The sequence below is a fragment of the Mixophyes fleayi genome, chromosome 11 (genome assembly GCF_038048845.1).
Source record: "Mixophyes fleayi isolate aMixFle1 chromosome 11, aMixFle1.hap1, whole genome shotgun sequence".
NCBI lineage: Eukaryota > Metazoa > Chordata > Amphibia > Anura > Limnodynastidae > Mixophyes > Mixophyes fleayi.
In genome coordinates, this window is record NC_134412.1 from 34578530 (window position 1) to 34593779 (window position 15250).

The following is a 15250-nucleotide window of genomic DNA, read 5'->3' on the forward strand; positions in this document are numbered from 1 at the left end:
CTTACGTGATCTTGATACATGTAGTGATTCTCCTAATACACAAGATGATGAATGTGCTAAACCTAAGACCACAAATATACAGTATAGAGATTCAATTACTCCAGATAGGTCTTACAATAACAAGTATAGAAACTTCTCTGCACCTTTTTTTAGGACAGGATCGATCACCACCCACCTATGCACAAAGAGTTCGGTCCAGAACAATTCAAACACCATAAAGAAGACCTAGGGCTAGATTTACTATCAGGCGTGATGCATGGCGGCTTCAAACCGCCATGCATCGCGGCGGTTTTCCGGCGTGTTTGCATTGCAAACAGCCGGATTTACTAATGGGCGCATTTCAGCTTCAATTTGAAGCCGCCGGCGATGTAACGGCGGGATGTAATGCTCAAAGCCGCCGGCGGCTTTGAATAGAACATGGCGCTTTTGCTTTAAATGACGGCGCTTTTGTGTAAAGGCGGTTTTTTTGAAAATTACACCTGTCTCCTGGCCTGTTACTATTGGCTATTTTCAAACTCAGGAGATTTGACATCACAAGCCCTATATAAACCACTGGCCTGACACTTTTTTCTCTGATAGGGTTTAGAGGAGTTTTGTGAGAGGAGTTTGGAGGATAGTGGTTTGCTGAGAGTTGGTGTTTGGTGGATTGGTGGAGCGATATCTGATTGAAGTGTGAGTAGTCCTGTGGTTTTTTCCTGTTTTGTACATTTATTTTCTCATTTATTTTCTGTCTTGTATTTTTTGTATTTGACTTGTCCTCTGTCTGTGTTACTTGTGTGTGACTGTGTGGGGAGTGTGTCTGTAGGTAGTGTAGTTTGTTCTTTGTGTTTGTAAGTCCTTCAGTGTTTTGTGTTTTTCTGTCTTCTGGGTAAAAATGTCCAGAGATAGGAGGGGAGCAGAGGCTGAGGAGAGGGAGATGGAGGTTGAGGGGTCAGAGGAGGGAGAGGGAGAGGTTGAGGAGACAGGACAGAGCAGGAAGACCAAGACAGGGAGGAATGTGCGCTTCTCACATGATGAGAATTGTGTGTTGGTGCACAATATCATTCCCTGCTACGAGGTGATCTTGGGGAACCTGGCAGCCCGGACTCCGCTAAGGCGGCGCCACCAATTGTGGGGGAGAGTGTGCGACGCTGTTAACGCGGTGGGCCCACTAAAGAGGACAGTGGCGCACTGCCGCAAGAGATTTTCGGACATTAAGAGGAGGTTGAAGGAAAAAATGGCCCAGGAAAGGAGGTCCACAAGACGCACGGGTGGTGGCCCCCCTCTTCGCGTTGAATATACCAGCTATGAGGAGGAGCTGCGGCAGATAATGCCCCGTGAAATAGTGGAGGGAATTAATGTGCAAGACACAGATTCGCCCTCGTTTGCCCAAGGAGTTGGTGAGTGATTTGTCCTTTTTAAGCTAACAATATTGAAAATGTTTTTTTATTGTAAAAGTGTCTTTTTTACTCAATCAGTATGTAAAGGGCAATAATTTTGTTTATAACTGTTTTTTAATGTGCAAACACATGTCTTCCAAAGATTTATTATTTGTAAAAGGCTTTTTGCTGCAAATACATTGTATGCTTTTTCTAATACATCCAGATTCACCTGGACCACAGTTGAGTCCCATTCCTACAGCTACACCTCCACCTTCAGTCAGAGATTCGCCCACAGAAGAGCAAGCAGGTGTGTGATTTATGTTTTTGTGCTAAATAATGGAGTTAATTGTTTTTCTGTGGAAATGTTGCTGGCAAAATTTTTTTTATTAAAATATGGTGTGCTATGCGACCTTAGGGCTACATTTACTAAACTGAGATGTTGGCTAGAGCAACCAATCTGAATATACCTTTACTTTATTTATTGCATTCTACAAAAAGAGAGCTCAAATCTGATTGGTTGCTATAGGCAACGTCTTCACTTTTTTACACACGCAGTTAAGTCAAAATACCCAGCATGTACTACACAGAGGGAGGACTGAAATAGGATTTGTGTACCCCAAGGCACGGTCTAGCCAGATATTGCGTAATAAATCACAATATTTGTAGGTTACAAATACTATGCTTTTTTAGCCCCCTCAACCATACATAGTTCATATGATACTGGGTATTAAAAGGATAATATGTGCATCCTTAAGCAGGTAGCATAGGACAATAAATCATTAATGCAAAAATTGTGAAACAATCTGTAGTTTGTAAAGATTATTCTTTCCTATCAAGTGTTCAGAATGCAATATACAAACATATTATATCCTATATACTTACCGTCATTTTCATACACAGGGCCCTCTTCATACCAGGCACCTCAGGTGGAGTCCCTCCAAATGTCCCCTGAGCCAGATGAGCAAACCATAATCACCCTGGAAACTCACAACATTTCCCAAATTGCGGCCCAGTTGAGGCGGATACACCGCACAAATAGCCAAATTCCTGCTGCAATCAATCGTCTGGCTAATGCCTGGGAGCAATCCAATCTGCAGATGGCCCAAATGACTGGGGCTGTGGAGGCATTAAATTCCTCCGTTCGCGAGGGGAATGCGAACCTGACCCGGCTGGCAGGCCAACTGCAGCAAGAACTCATTGCCCGCTTGCCTTCACCCTTTTCCTCGGCCACCACAAGTACCGCTAGTACGCCAAGCAGATCGGCACAGAGTACTCCTCCAAGGAGAGGTGCTCGCACCAGGGGTGGGCCAGGGAGAGGACAGAGTGGGGCAAAACATAGCGATATGCAAGCAAAAAGGCGTCGCTAGCGCTAACACATGACTATTGCCTCATGCTTTTTTTACTTTGTATAAGCATTATCCTTTATTATTTATTGTGTTGTACTGCAATAAATGCAGTTAAATTTCTATGGTGTCAGTGTTTATTTTCTGCTAATTAAACAAGAGTATAGTGATGTTTTAAAAAACTAGGCACTCAAATCATTTACACATTGCCCTCTGACTGTCACAAACATTGCACTCACATCAAACACATTTTAGAGAAATAAATGTTTTTCCTATTGTGTAGTAGTTTGTAATGAGACGGACTCTAATCTGCCTTCCGCCCTCTGTGCTCTGCACATCACCAGATGTGACACAGACCCCTTCTGCTTCAGTGTGTACTGCACTAATCGGTGGGGTAAATTGATGTAATGCTAGATTATGTATAAAACAGCCAGCCAGGATAATATCAGACCCCTTTTCAGGTGCATACATAACCACCCCACCAGATTATTCTAGTAAGCTGAACCTGGTTTACCAAAGTACAAATGTACGCTATAACACACCTCTACTAGTGGGTTTGTGCCTGAATTTGTGCTGTGCAGATGTGTGAGGATGCAGCAGAGGAGTCATCAGCCAGAAACCCATTCTTTATTGAGTACAGTTAAAATTGCTTTTACACTCTGTTAAGGGATTTGTTGCAATATTAAACAAATGTTGAACTTAGTAAAAAAATTGCATCGTGGGAAAACAGAAGAGAAAAAGAAACCCAAATTACACTGCCATTACAAGACACTGGCCTTTTAACATATACAATCCCAAAGGGACAAACTTTGCACATGAAATGGCCCTTTCCCTTCTGTTCAGATTGACCAAATACCTCAAACAGCACACTGTTTGAACAATCTCGCCGCTCACAAGCAGCGCTTTCATTTTGGTCTTTTGAATGGCGGTTTTCCGGCGCCTTTATAAACCCCCTAATAGTAAATCCGGCTGTTTGTATGTGGAGCATTGTTGAAACCGTCACGGCGCTTTATACAGAGGCGGGTTTGAAAACATCATTTCTGGCCGTTTGGATGGCGGGTTTAGCGTTAGTAAATCCGGCGATGGCTAAACCGCCGGCAAACCCGCCGAAAGTCGGCGGCTTTACAAACACGCCTGATAGTAAATCTAGCCCCTAGAGTCAGGGAATGCAGAGGAGGAGTTACGAAATCATTAAAAAAAATGTAAGACTACTGTAGGTAATAAGGGGCTCTTTAATTTATCTTTGAGGGTCCTTACCTTTAATGCGTTGAGGTTCCTGGAAAAAGGCTTAAAATTTGCACCGGCAGCTAGACCCAATTTGTTTGATCTATTTGTGGATCTTATTAAGTATGTGAGTCTTACCTATAGTTGTAGATGGAGTAGTTGATCAAGCGTTAGGAGAATTGGAATCATTATTATTGGAATCAACAGATTCTGAATCAATGCAGGTTACTGAGATCTTTAATGCTAACAATTATGGTACAGTGAGATTCTTTAAAAATAGATCAAATTTCTATCCACTTCACAAAGGACCATTTGTAGAAATTGAGATCTATGTTAGGTGTAGCCCTCACTGACAATGTGATTAATAAGGATATTTTTCATTTCTTATACACATTAAATCTGGTCACGGGTACTTTTTATCAGTTACCAAAAATTCACAAGATACTGACTGCACCTCCTGGGAGACTGATTATATTGGGTGTGCATTCCCACACAAGTAATTTACCCTTATTTGTAGATTCACACCTACAAAGTTTTGTTCCTTTGTTGAGATCATATATTAAGGACACGATTAGTTTTCTTCATCTGATACATACGGTGGACGGAAAGAGTCATACCATTTTATGACCTGTGATGTAGAGGCGTTATATTCCAATATTCCTCATGATCGAGGCTTAAAAGCAGTTGATTACTATATAAGAAAGTATGGGGAATTAAATGTCGAGTTGTGTGACTTCATATTGTCGTCAATAAAGTTTATATTTGGGCACAATTTCTTTTTTTTTGACACTCAATATTAATTACAAACATGTGGGACTGCCATGGGAACCTGATTCATCCAAGTTATGTGAACCTCTTTATGGGCCTCTTCGAGGAGCGGTACATATGGGGTTCACAGTTTGGGGTGGCCTGGTCCTCATTGACAGATACATAGATAATTTATTTTTTGTTTGGGATGATGATGAGGAGCCCACACATGTATTTTTATCCCATTTAAATCACAATAATTTTGGTATCAGGTTCACAGGTCATCAGGATCCTGTAGGTATTAACTTCTTGGATGTCGCATTGTCAGTGAGGGAAAACAAAATAATTTCTGAAACACACACGAAGAGTGTGGACACATTTAACTACCTTAACTATAGGAGTAGCCAGGCCAAAAAATGGAAGTATAACATTTCAAATGGCCAGTTCCTGCACGTTCGGAGGAACTGTTCCCTAGGGAAAGATTTTGACAGACAAGTTAATGTGCTCTACCTTTCCTTTCTTACAATAGGGATACCCTAAACCATTATTAGATAGAGCCCTAAAAGAGGTAAAGTCTATGAATCATAAAGACCTTCTAGTAAATAAGAAGAAATGGGTAAAGGACATGGATGACAAATCTATGGTGTTTGTAACTCAATATAATAAGTATACATCAAAGATCAGAAGAATTATTGATAAGAAATGTGTTATATTGGAACATGATGACAATGATGTGATGATGATGATGATGTTAAAGGTTCTCTTCTAAATAAAGGGAAAAACACTGTCTTTAGATAGCTAGAAATGTGAAAGAAAGATTAGTTTCTGCTTTTTTAAGAATAAGAAAGGTGCTAAAGACCTAACAAGTACTATGAATAATTCTGTGAATTGGTTAGGTAAGAGACCCAATGGGTTTTATAAATATGGACACAATCACTGCATAACATGTCATTTTATAGATCATGGGAGCCATGAGTTCTCTTCACTTGTTTTGAATGAATAATTCCCAATCAATAATATTCCGATTTGTCGGTCCAGTTATATCATTTATCTTATAAATTGTGATTGTGGAACTCAATATGTAGGGCAAACGGCAAGACCATAACATGTACACTTTTTGGAACGTCTTCGAAATATTTTAAAACAAATTAAAACCCATAGTCTTTCTCATCATGTGGCTATATGTCAGAATGGAGATATTAGAAATGTAACAATAAAGGCCATTGAACAGATTGGCTTAACAAATAGAGGGGGTGATTGTTTCAATCTTTTATGTAGGAGAGAGGCTTATTGGATTTTTAGGCTCAAGACCCATATGCCTCCAGGTCTGAATAACACAATTGAACTTAATAATGTTTAGTATTAGATCTAGCTCTACCGTCTTTGTTCAGTATAATTGGGACTACTATATATTGAAAAAAGTGGTGTTCCAAGATGATTTTTATTATTAGTTTTCTTAGTACTATCAATTTGTATATTTTTAGGTATGCTCTGCCATCTAGTTGTTATTATTGTGATGAGCGATATAATCTATTATTTTCCCTATTCACTCTTATTGGGATTGTAAGGTATTGAAATCAAGTCCAAGGTTAGGACCTTTTGCTGATTATGTATTTAAATACTCATTAGATTTAGATTACTATTTACGACATAAGCTTTTTTTCTGCCACGCATCAGGTTATATTCGAGTATAATAATAATATTTATATCAATTTTTGAATATTTTTTTATGTCGTATATATCTGTTCATGGGTGGTATGGCAATCTTGTATTGGTTCATAAATATTGACTATTGAATTTTTTATCTATATTGACAATTGTATTTACTATTTATATGAACTGGTAATTTTTATGGACACAATAGGTTATCATTATTATTATTACATTTTTATTTTTATTTTAATAATATTTAACAACAGCATCCTAGTACATGATCAATCCATACATACTCAATGTGACCACATGTTGTTATATTTTAAGTTTTATTAGAGATCATGGGATATAACTATAGGTTATCTTTATGTTATTTATAAGTACACTAAGTATTAACTATAGAATTATAACATAGATAATGATACAATATTTTTTGCATGTTCAATGACCGATATGTACTAATCAGTATACCTGTCAGTGTCATATGGTTACCATATCGGATTTACTATATATACGTTTAGCCGTAGGAATAGGGAACTGCCGCCTGAACATGGACAATGTTTACATATCATCTGATTGGTCTACATTTGATGAGCACCAGGCGGGTGCTTAACAACATAGTCTTGTTTATGGACATATGATTGGCTGCAAGTTCTGTTTGACATATATATAAGGGATGCCTGGACCATTTGAACTTTACTTCTGATAAAACCGCCAATAGAAGGGGTGTAGAAACGCGTCAGCTACGCCAGCATGCACGTACTCACCTTTTTGTTCTCTACACGTGCCTTTACTGGCAGAGCTACCAGAGTATTATCGGAGTATTCAGCTTCTTCTCACCACACGGCAACAGCCGCATCAAACCCGGGACATTATTCCACAGTCTCTAAGGAGGATATCAGCAGGGACAACCAGTCCCAGTAAGGTACATTGTAGATCTGATTGTTAAGGAGAAGATGTTTTTATATATTATTATTATATTATTATTATTATATATTACATTTTATATATATATAGGTGCTTAATTGTTACACTGAGCGCTAATAATCATTTAATCTATTTATATTTTAATAAATATGTTGAGATAGGATTAACCAGCGCTTCCACTTGTTTTTTCTTTTGTGAGAGGCTGATAGGATGGCAGAGAGCATACACAAAACCCAAACAATTTCTCCTTGGCGATTACTAATCTAACATAGTTTCTCTCATTATTAGATTGTCCAGCGTTGATACCACTGCTCAAGGAAACACAAGTCCTTTAAACCCTGAGTTCATCCCCAGCAATAGCCTGACTGATAGGTGAAGAACCCATGTCTTCCTCCCACCGAGACTGATAGCCCCTACGGCTCCCACTGATGATGATTAGAACAGGTATCATCATCATCATCATCATCATTTATTTATATAGCGCCACTGATTCCGTAGCGCTGTACAGAGAACTCACTCACATCAGTCCCTGTCCCATTGGAGCTTACAGTCTAAATCCCCTAACATACACACACACAGACAGACAGAGACTAGGGTCAATTTTTTATAGCTACCAATTAACCTACCAGTATGTTTTTGGAGTGTGGGAGGAAACCGGAGCACCCGGAGGAAACCCACGCACGGGGAGAACATACAACCTCCACACAGATAAGGCCATGGTTGGGAATCGAACTCATGACCCCAGTGCTGTGAGGCAGAAGTGCTAACCACTGAGCCAATGCTCAGTATTCTACTTTGCTTTATGGCAAGGCTTCATTCTGGCCACACCCTGGAGCCTACCAGCTGTGAGAGACTCTCTGCTAAATACATGTTGAAAGTCACAAACTTTACTACAATTATTTTTACTATGAATTAAAAATGCATGGCTTACAAAATGGTCTTTTTCTGGTAATTTGACTCTAATTCAGTTATTATATGAATGAAGAAAGCAATTGATAACCAGTCTTTTTTTCATGCATTTTTAAGATTATAAATCCATTGCTGATTTATTTACATACTTATATTATGTGCATAGACTGAGCAAACAAAGTTCAACTTAATGTAAAACCAAAGAATAATGCCCCCACTGAGGCACTGAGGTACCTGTTGTGTTACTAAAAACCTCTAAAATCAGGAATGGCTTCACATGTTTGAATTATGCACAATACATCCTCCTGTTGGAAATCATTCTTATATTCCTTCTAAAAAACAAAATGGAATTGTCTTGATTGCAGAACCTGGCACACAATTACAGCTATCTCGCTCTATATGAGGTACGCCCCATTGACCAGACCTGTCTATCAACCACAACGGACAAAAGAGACTCCACAAAAAGATATGGTCTGCCATTTGAGTCATCACTTTAGATTGTACGCTCCTTTGAGCAGGGCTCTCCTACCTCCTGTTTTCATCACTTTTAACTTCACACTCCAGCTACTCAGCTCACCTCCTATCGGACCTTCTGCCCTCCGACTCCTCTTGCTTCTCTCTGTTCCTCTCAGTGGCTCTTAACCTGTCATCCGCGCCCATCACTTTGGGTTCAAGTTACCAGCCTGTACTGACTATCCCCCCCCCCTCTTTTTCTAGCTGTGCTTTAAACTCCCAGAGTTATATTGCTTACTGTTATTTGTACTGTGCTGTTTCACCTTGTACTGTGCCATTGTTTGTCCTTATACGGCGCTACGGATACTTTATGGCGCCCTATAGATAAAAATTAATAATAATAATAATAATAATAATAATAATAATCATAAAAACTGAAAGTTAAAGCATATGTGCAATGTCATAAATGGCTTTTATGGAATTTTCAAAAGTGCCATCAGTTCATAATTGATACCCAAATAGTCCCAATATTGGTACTTTTACTTTCTAGAATGGCAAACCCCTTAATTTTCCAGCTGCTTACTTACTGTTGGCTCTAAATATAGTTGTTCAAATCACAAGTGAAATCCCAAAAATAAATATATTCACAATACACTGTGTACACTAATGCACATGACTTATATGTATTAACAAGTTAACCCGTGCATGATACTCGTGCATTCTAGTCAAATCAAGCTACTTAAGGTGTTAAAAAGGTTCTTGTCATGCATTTGGGCCATAGCCCAGGCCTTAACCACCAACCACTCCCCACTGTCACCCCCGGCAACCACCAACCACTCCCAACTGTCACTTCTCCTTCAAGAAATATATATTTTTTTAAAATCTTTATAAACACTTTTAACAATTAACAAATTAAATTAACAAATTAAAAACATCTTAGTATACCAAATTTCAGCCCTTTCTGAATTTTTTTTCCACACACACTAAGAATTTAGTAGGTCAGTGTATAACTCCGTCCAGCAGGTGGCGCTGCAGCTTGGTTTTATTTTTTCCACACACAGACAGACTAACACACGCCACTAGACATTTATATTATAGATTATGAAACATTTGTTGGTGGTAGAGGAATCTAGGTCAAGCATACAGACCCTTTTTCACATATAGTCCCATGTCCTATATAAAGCACTTTGTCCAGAGTTCAGTTTCATGTGCAGCATCCGATATGAAAAGTCATTCTGTAATATTCACAAACGTATACTGAAAACTTCCCACACCTTGACAAGAGTTGGGATGATGTTGAATGTTAACAGCTTATATTTACAATATATCACTGCAACTTATATTAGCATGGGACCGCTCAGTATGGTCAGGTTAACATTGCATTTAGATGCACAGCAATCATTTAGCAATTAGTCTTCGACTATGTTGTGCATGTTAAACAATTAAGCAAGTATTTGATTGGTTGCTATGGTGTAATGTAAATTTTGCACCTAAGTGCAATGTTTGCAAATAAGCTGTTGTCAATTTGCCTACTGATGGGAAGTTTGACATCCATAGGAAAAATACATTACTGATAGTTAAACTTCATCATAGAAGATCCAGTTTGTGACTCAATAGCACCCACCTCATCTATTTTTATTGAGCTTCTTAATGGACTGCCCTTTTTTATTCACTAGTGTTTTCTGTTCAATAACTTATTTTTTAGCTGTGTGAATTGTTGCTCTGGAGTACAGCATCCATTTTAGAACTTCACTTACTGAAGTCAAATATAAGAGTTACATTTCATTTTATGTTTACTTCAGGACATCATCATTTTTCATTCTCGTGTTTGACGTTGACATGTAATTATATAGACATGCGATAAATTAAGTGATGTATTATTAGTAACACATCACTTAGTATTTCCAAGGCAGTACATGCCAATAAAGTCAAACATCAAGGGTATAAGATTAAAATTACAGAAACGCGAGATGACCCACATGACGTACATGTTAATAATTGACTATTTAGTATTTAATATGCAGCCAACGGGAGTCACCACTATATATTGTCTTCTTCCCCTTAATCAATATGGCCAGTACTACCTCATAGAATCCATGTTGGTTCCTTTTCCCTGTTTGAACCTATAAATGGCCACTTCTTAAGCTGTTTGCTTGAGAATTGTGTTTGCCTTGGTCCAGTGATTTCTGTTTTTCCTAAGTACTGAATCCAACTAGTCTCTGTCAACCTGCTTATCCAATATACCAACTTCTTGTGATTAATTTTCTATATCACAATCATCTATCAGACTTTAATCGGAAACACCAGTATTGTGACTGTGTAATGCATTCTATTTGACAGGCAGCAGCCCTGAAACATCCATGCAAAATCTTAATAATTGTCTCAGAGTGTGCTGCTGCAATACAGTATAATGTACAGGATAAAAGAACAATATGAAGATCTCAGCAGTGAGTAGTATCCCTTTTGCATACCTCCAAAGTGTCCTGATTCAGGTGGGACAGTGCTGCATTTCAGGACTTTTGTTCAGTAGCAAATTGGAGCTACATCCCACTGAGTAATGCCCATTGAGTACTGCAGGTGTCACGAGCTGTGGCGGTGCCCGAGCCGCCGTGACTTATTCCTGCCCTGGTTGCATCTCGGTTGTTGTCATAATGACCGAGACGTCACTTCTGGTTTTTGTCCCGGCCATCACTATGGCAATGGCCAGGATACTCTTTAATTCACCGCCGCGACACGGGCAGCTGGGCAACCGGGCACGTGCGCAATACTTATTAATTTCCTGATTGGCCCTTCCATGTACTTTAGGCAGGAAGGGCTTTGTCTCCCTGCCGGTTATAGCTTCCACTGCCTGTGTGTAGCTAACCTGCTTGTTTCTGACATTCCTGATTGATCCTCCATTGTGATCTTGCCAGAACTTTTTGATCTTGCCTGATTGCCTTTTGCTCTGACTATTTGCCTGGATATTGGATCTCACTTCTCTGCTTCTGACCTTGACCTTTGCCTGAATTTTGAACCTGCTTGATTGCTGCCAGCACCGACCTCTGGCCTGTACCCTGACCCTTCTCCTGGCTTTGGACCCTCTACCCAGTTCTGGCCTCGGCCTCCAGTCTTCCAGTTACCCTATCCAGTGCCATGGCTATCCTGATAATCCTCTACTATCATAGTGATAAGTCCTGGGGGCATTCGAGTACCGGCGAACGTATATAGTTATATGGGAAAGGCGGCTGACATAGGTGAAGACCTCTACTAGTCCTGTACTAGGGACTTCTCATTAGCTGTGATCCTAACAATGGGGAGACCAATGTCTCTTCTTGAATTTTCAATCATAAATGTTGTGAATGATACTTCTATAAACCCAGTACTGTTCGCACTAGCCTTAGAACTATTGGCAGTGACATTGAGAGCTAACTCAGACTCTCATGGCATTTATCTACGGAAATGTGAGACTAAATTCGCACTCTTCATGGACGATATGCTACTCATAATCTCTGATCATGATAAATCTATCCCTGCTATCTTACATACTTTTCACAGTTTTAGTTCTTTTGCGGGCTACAAAATAATTTTTGATAAATCTGAACTGATGCTGGGAATTCCAAATATTTTGTGTAATGTGGAACTCACCTCCCAGTTCATATTATCTCCCACTAAAATCAAATATTTAGGAATTTAAAGTTTTGCTAAATTACATAATCTATATGCCTTTAACTATCTGCCTATTATCAAAAAAAGTATCATCACTTATGCTTAATTGGCATATTCTCCCACTATCTCTCTTGGGCCTCAATACTACCATTAAAAGCATAATTTTTCCTAAATTATCTTATTTATTTCAAATTCTCCAAATAGGCCTAACTAAATCAGATTTACATACATGCACCGCATTATTTTCTAAATTTATAGGGCAAATCAAGAAACCGTGTATAGCCAGACATAAACTGATCTTTGGAAAGGTCCATTGAGGTTTAGGATTGCCAGACATACTTTTCTTTACACAAGCTTCCTTGTTCCGTTACGCTTTAGATTGGCTCCTTCAACATGAAGATTTTACAAATCAAGCACTGGAAAACACATTTTTCCACCCATATTCCCCAGCAGCTTTATCTTTGATACCTACACAGTTTCATCATAATATCCAATTCATAGATACTTATATATCCTGGCTTTACATTAATAAGAAATATAACAGAGACTTAAAAAAAAACTAGATTCTTGCGAATTTGGGACAATCCAGCGTTTCCTCCAAGTCTAGAAAATGCTAATTTCTTGGCGTGGAGGGTGAATGGAATAATAGTAATCAAAGATATATTTGACCCAGGTGGCAAACTCTATGCTTTCCAACAATTGCAAGAAAAAACTGTTATCCCAAATATACAATTTTATATGTATTTGCCATTATATAGACTCAATACAATTACTGATAATAACATCTGAAAACCCTGGCGGTTTAGATACCTTACTCACCTTTCTAAAATCATCACCTTATAGGATTAGATACCTATACACATCTCATATATATCTCATCTATGCAGACCAAGCAGCCACCTGGAGATGAACATTTGAGGCATGGCAAAAAGATATGCCGAACATGAATGATTTTGGACACTTTAGTCTGTTTCTCTGAATCCACATGGAAATTCCTAACCTCAGCTTGTCTTCATGATGTTTACCTTAAAACGATTCATAGTTCTTAAATTCCTTGGACCAGACATCGATTCATTATTGAAGGGGAAACGGGGCTATGGTCAAAATGTAAAACACAAATAGCAGATTTAACACATCATTTTTTGGGATTGTAGAAGAACTTTAAAATTCTGGAACAAGCTTATTAATTTCATCAATCATAGCTTCAAAATACATGTAACTATGACTAAAGAACCACTCCTCCTTGCTAATTTTGATGCTCTACCTTCCACTGAAACATTTCCTGCCCTACCAGTAATAGTCACTGTGGCTAAACAACGAATTCTAAAGCAATGGGAATCCCCAATATCTACAAAATTGGGTGAACTTCAGACAATGTTATTAAACATTATTTATCTAGAGAGAAAAGCTACACTCCCTGATATCAAAAAAGGGGTAATAAAGTTTCACAAAAAATGGGGATTGTACATTGAATCAGAAGTAACTTCTATTCAACAAAACATTTTCAATCTTTTTGAACTCAGTACATGGTATCTTCTTAGGCAACTGGACTGATGCTAGATACACCTTGCCCTTCCAATTATCGACCCCCTACAATCTATAACTGCTTAATTATAATTAAATTCTCTTTTTGTTACCACCCTTCATATCCTCCCCATATGTAGATATGCTTTTTACCTAAAGATTTCCTTACCATTAGAATAATCTAGAATAAAGTAGACAACTACCATTCTTTTAATCCCCCTTATTTATATCCCCTCACTCTCATTTATCCCTATTGTTTTTTTTCTTTATTCTTATACATTATAATATTATAATTATACATCATTATACACATAATAAACCGACTTTGATTGATAAGCTCAAACATTTTCTAAGATGGATTTCCCCTCTCACAAGTTAACGCATCAATTGTTTACGGCATCATTATCAATATATCATTATATGTTTAACTTAATAAATTATGATGATGTTGCTATTTGTAATGTGATTAATTGACTTATGAAAATTTTATATATTCAATGTCCTTATTATAGTTGTTTTCACCTTTTAAAAACAATAATAGTAAAAAAAAAGTTTTGAAATAAAGATAAATACTGACTGTTTTTTCATGTAACACACAAATTACTTGATAGCTTTATTTTTATACTGAAATTTAAAGTTGATCTAGGGCATGCCTTAGATCAACTTTAGGACATTCCCCATCTTTAAATCTGTCTACACATTTTAAATTGAGCACCCCCTCCAATGCAACATGGTTGTGCCAAGGTACAAAGTTACTATTTTTTTTTGCTTTCCTTTTCTTAATGAATCAGGCCCAATGTGGTAAAGTTACTCCTCACATCATGTTTTACTCATCATTAAATGGCCGGGGTAGCTATTAGAGACACACCACGAATGGCTAAGCTGCTTTGTCTTGAGAACATGGGTTGTGAGGGACAAAGCTGAAGTCAATGGTTTAGAGAAGGTAGAATCATGGAGGACAAAGCCAACTTCTATCAGTTGGACAATATAGAATTGTGAGGGACAAAGCTGAAGTCAATGGGTTGGAGAAGGTAGAATCATGGAGGACAAAGCCAACTTCGATCAGTTGGACAATGTAGAATTGTGAGGGACAAAGCTGAAGTTGATAAACAAGGCAAATAAAGCAAGACTCTTTGAAACACCAGCAGAAAAACGAAATTACAACTTTTCTTGTGCAAAGATTGGTAGGAGTGATAGTCTTATTAAGGCTGCATACAAGTGAGGTCTCTTAGTGCCACTTGAATTGCCCTTTAGTAAAGTACCGATTGCAGTAAGTGAAAAAGAATGTGCAGTTGTCTGTGCTGACGGTGCACTGCCACCTGTTTTTGTCTCTTTTAGTTGCAACATTTCAAATACCTTTAACTATATTAGTTTTCTTTTAGTCTCAGAAATTATGTCACCACATCATCATCATCATCATTTTATTTGTAAGGCACCAGAAAAGTACCGGCCTGTCAGCAAATC